Genomic DNA, 5,268 nt, shown 5'->3' with positions numbered 1-5,268 from the left:
ATGTTAGGAAGGCTGTTGTCCAAGAACATTTTTTGCTGCTGTAAGTGGGGTCTCTAAAACCAAAGGAAGCACACAGCTCGTCTTAACATTGAAGATGCTTATGCCTCAGATAAAACTAAATTCTATTTGGGCAAGAATTGTCTTACGTGTACAAAGCAAAGAACAACACAGCGACTTCTGGTGGGAAACCAAATGAAATCAGAGTAATCTGGGGAAAGAGCACTTGTGCCCATAGAAACAGTGACATGGTTTGTGCCAAATTCTGAAGCAACTTTCCTGTTAAGGCCATTGGACACAGAATCCATGTGACGTTGTACCCCTCAAGAATTTAAACTTATTGAAAAGTAAGTAAATAAAAATGTGGAAAAAATATTAGGTGTTTAATAATAGAGGCATTTCTTAAAATTTACGGGATCTAGACCAGGAATCCGCCTCTACCCTTCACCATTTTACAGATGTTAGATACATTTCATGAAGTGATTAAGTCAAAACATCTGACTAATGAAAGCAAACCACTCCAAGTAGAGAGTTTCCACATAAAAGTTGTGCCATCTTGATTATTCAAAGTACTAATCTTTGGGTGATGATACTGAGTAGATTAATATTGCTTTATATTTATTCTTCATGTTCAACCATCCTCTTCATTTCACCCCCACACCCCAACAAGGGGCTAAATGCTCTTTTACGTAATTTCTGATATGTAATTCATCTTGTTTTAGGCACTACCTTCTGAACAAATCAAATGGCTCTCTTTCTCCAACCCTAACATATTTATTTGTTTCCATGCTTTTGCTTATGCTTCCTCCATCTGAAATGATCTTTGCTCATCTCCATATGCTCAAATCCTACACAATTTTTAAGACTTGACCCAAAGATCACCTAATATAGGAAATCTCTCTGATCTTCCCTGTTGCAATAATTCGCTTCTTCCTCTAGCCTCCCTTACCTCTCCCAGGGCTCTTAGTTTCTTTTAATTCTCAGCTGTTTACCTCCCTTACTAGACTCAAAGCTACCCCAGGGCAAGATTGGAGTTTCTTCATCATTTTATACTTCATAGTAGCTATTCTATGGCCTTGCATATAGTAGACAATTAATAGGTATCAAACGGTGTGTGATTTAAAATATGAAACATTTAATCCAGCAAAATGCATGTGAAGTAACCTATTTCCTTTGTATCCTTTAGGATTCATGTAATTTCCAATAAGTTAATTACTCCCAGTATTTCCATTACTCTGAAAAAAGGAAGGTCACTCTTTCCAGCATAGGAATTCTTTGGATTTATAATGGATTTTTAAAACTTCCAGATGTTATGAATTTGTTTCTAAAATAGAAAAAAAAATAAACAATAAAACTGGTTAGCAAACAAATTGAAAGCAGTGAAACTCTGTGCTTACCACGAGATCAAAAGTAAGAGACCACTAAAAAATAAACCAATTTGTAAACTAGAAAGAACATAGGTGATTTACCAAGGATTATAAGAGACAACAACAGAAAAGTCAAAAGTTAATTTCAAAGCAAATTTAAATAATTGAACTAGAAATGCATCACGGTTTTAATGTTTTATTTTGGGGCTAAAAATTAAAAATAGCATATAAATGAGTATCATAAGAACAAAATGCTGAGTTCTCACATTTTTTTGTTTGAATTGTTTCACTTCCCTTGACTCAATTTCCTTGCAGTTGAAATTTTAAAAAAGAAAAAAATGTAAAATATCAAGTCAAAATATTGAAATTTCTATTCCCTTCTACAAATATAAACACCCACACATTATGTAAGACGAATGTTTCAAGCTTTGTTCTGTATTGCTTGATTTTTTGGTTTAAATTCCCTGGAAAAGTGTGGAAACTAACTGAAGTGGAGTTGAGTATGCCAAGGAATACTATATAGAAGTCCGGTAATAGTCTTCTCAAGAGGCCCCTTGTATGTAAGCATTGGAGTCCAGTTTTTGGTTGTTAGGGGCAAGGTTAGCTGCAAAGTGGGCAGTCGCATCAACCTAGATTCAGCATCAGGATTATATCACTCTTGATTGCTGCCTGGTGTGAGCTGAAACAGCCACTCCTAAAATTTCAGTTAGGGCGTGACTGTCAGTTGGGAGGCCAACAGCTGAGGGTTAGTACGCAGTTGGAAGCAGCACGCAATCAAAATGGGTAGGATTGTGTGAGGATTCCCTGACCCCCCCCATCTTCCAATTTGTGCTATAAGCAACATACTTTTATGGTGGAGAAGGGAAGAAAAAAGAAAGAAATATGTCTGCTAGTTATTAGTAAGTATCATAATGATGGACTAAGTAAGAAGAAATTCACAGCTAAAATAAGGCTCTTGAATTATTTAACATGTCAGAGTTACTATTTCCTATTCAAAATGTAGTCTAGAACTGATGGACTCTTTGAAATCAGATAGATTTAGTGGAGGAAGAGGGGAGAGGATGTATCCTGGGACATTTCACTGAAATTAGCATCAAATTGAAGAAGGTAATTTTATATCCACACTTTTTGCTATAGCAAACACCAGAGCAAAATATGGCCAGACAGTCAATTGGGACAGCATGACACACCACTGGAAAAAATGATGTTGAGTGCAAAGTTACAAGAAAAGTAAAGTCATTGTTGAAGCCACGTTAGCATACCCTGCTCAAAATTATATCTGATTCTCTAGACACTTCTTTTGGAAGATTCCCCAAAACAAAAGCAGAGAAATTACATAAATGGTTTTCCAGGCCAATCTTTCTGATTTAGTGTATTGTAAGTTGCTTGCAGTGTTTCTCCAAGTAGAGGATCCAGGAAAATTTCTAGGGGCTGTGGATTTTGGAATTTCACCAAATTGTTGATGATTGCAGCCATGCTAGTTAGCAAAATCCTTCCTAGCTGTTAATAAAAAGAAAGGATAGCAAGTGAACTGGAGGAATCAACAGCAATAATGATAGCCAGTCTACACCTCGGCTGTCCATGCGTACCATCCTAGTGTTAGCTTCCTTCATTGTTGTTCTTCCCAGCCCTGCATTGGCGTAGTTGAATTTGCTTCTCCCTGACTAAAAAAGATAAAGATAACATTTCTCATTTCCTCTTCTCAACAGCTTAAAACTTGGGCGAAATGGCCATCAAGAGTTTAGGGTGAAGAAATCTGAAGACATAGAATCTTAAAATAATGAAAAAAATGCCCAAATATGGACCTTATTGAATGGCGGCATTCCAAAGGTTCTTCATTTATTTTCCGGTAGTTATTTATTTATTATGATAATTTACTTGGTTACTCGTAATTATTACTTTATTTTTCCTGCAAGACTTTAAGGTCCGTGGGGAAAGGATTGTGCTCGTTGTGGTGGTCACTGTATCTCTAGTACCTATCACGCGGTCTCAAAGAGCAGGCACTCAGTAAGGGCTGACTGACTGACGAGATGCGGAGAATCCAGTCCAACACCAAGGATTCTAAGCTTTCCGGTGATTTCATTATTTTTCAGTCTAATTTACATAATTTGTATGTAAATTAAAAGCCTCATGATTCTCAACCTTGAATAGTGCTTTTACAAGAAAATCGTCTCTTTAGAATAAAAGTCTCCATCTGTAAAGTCTTACGACATTTTTTTCATTCCTGTTTTTTAAAAAATCCCTGCCAAGTGAAAGAAATACAAGGAAACTCAAATAATTTGCCAGAGGCAAGTTTATTAACATTTTCCCAAAGAATATCTTATTTGAACTGTTTATTTTGGATCAGTATTCAAGAGATAATTTTTTTTAAGCTTATAAGAGAAAGCTTGGCCTTTAAATGTTAGTTTACATAGATCAAGGCAAGGAATGAGGTTGAGTGAGGAAGAGGAAGAGAGTCTCCCACAATTAAAATATTCTCAGAAGTTGTTTTTGACTGTGCCATTCAAGCACCTAGCCCTAAAAAGTATCATGCAGAGTGCTTCAATCACCTCAAAATAAAATCTGAACAATGTTAAATATCTGATGCCTGATGCAGTTCCTGGCATATAAGGTGCTCAGTAAACATCTGTGTAGTGAATGAGTTATGAGGAGAGTTTACGTGTTTTGATTCTGTTAGTGTCAAGAAGGTTATTGTCATGGAAACATAATTGTGGACGATCTTCCATAATTAAAACCATAAACAAAGCCTTTCTTAATCATAATAGCAATTCTTATGTAGTACTTACCATGTGCTAGCCTTGTTCTATTTATATAATTACATATGTATTTAATATATGTTAAAATATAATACATAAAAAATATATTTCATTTAATCCTCATCACAACCTTATGAGCATACACTACTTTTTTTTTCTTTCCTAGGAAGACTAGCCCTGAGCTAACATCTGCTGCCAATCCTCCTCTTTTTTTCTGAGGAAGACTGGCCCTGAGCTAGCATCCGTGCCCATCTTCCTCTTGAGCATGCACCATTTTTATACATGTTTTACAAACGAGTAAAATGACTTGCCAAAGATCACACAGTCAATGAATGGCAGAGCCAAGATTCAAACCCAGGAAGTCTGGTTCTAAAATCTGTTCTTTTAATCCCCATATGTTAAGGTGAATTTAGTAGCCCTAAATGCCTTTAAACAGATCAGAAAGTTTATATTCAAATGAGCATTTTCCTCTTCAATGAAAAATTTGGGGTAACTACTTTTACTTATTTTCTCCTCAGCTATGTATTTTTTGAAACATATTTTGAAAGTTTCCATTGGTGGATCCATTGAGCATAGGCTTAATTCTTTTAAACTACTAAAAACAATTTGTTGCAATTTCTGGTGAATACATAGAATTAAGCAAGTTTGTGACATTGCACCAAAAAACATAAGGTGAATATAAGGCAATGATTCCGATTTTGTGGCGTCTCATAAAATGATTTTAAAGGCAATCCCATAAAATAGATCCAAAACTGTTTTTGAAAAGATGCTGTGAGGATGTAGTCAAGATGTACTCTTTCTGTTGTGTTAGTAAAAAGAAAAGAGAAAAGAGAAAATCTCAGTACTCTATGGAATTTAAAAATCAGTGAAAGAGTCCTTTAAATCTATTGTCTTGAATTGAGATAGTGTGGATGTACATGGGTAGACAGAGGTCTATGTGAGCAGAATCTCATTCTACTAAATTGTATTTTTTTAACCCTATTTTTGGTTTTCTCGGAATCTGTTAGGATAATCCTAGTTTTACTGTAGTCGATGTGGAGGTAGGATTAGCCAAGCAAAACCAGAAAGTGAAAAATTAGGCTTTCCCTCCCTTCAGGGCCTGTCCACGTTGTAAACTGTACAAAATGATCCCATCCTGACAGTGCAGA

At 35.7% G+C, this 5,268-nt stretch overlaps 1 pseudogene; it reads left to right on the top strand.

Annotated features, from left to right (window-relative positions):
* Positions 1–332, top strand: LOC103542004 (large ribosomal subunit protein eL33 pseudogene; annotated as a pseudogene).
* The last annotated feature ends 4,936 nt before the right edge of the window (positions 333–5,268 follow it).

The sequence above is a fragment of the Equus przewalskii genome, chromosome 17 (assembly GCF_037783145.1).
Source record: "Equus przewalskii isolate Varuska chromosome 17, EquPr2, whole genome shotgun sequence".
Taxonomy (NCBI): domain Eukaryota; kingdom Metazoa; phylum Chordata; class Mammalia; order Perissodactyla; family Equidae; genus Equus; species Equus przewalskii.
The sequence above is the reverse complement of the archived record's forward strand: the minus strand, read 5'-3'. Positions and strand labels throughout refer to the sequence as shown.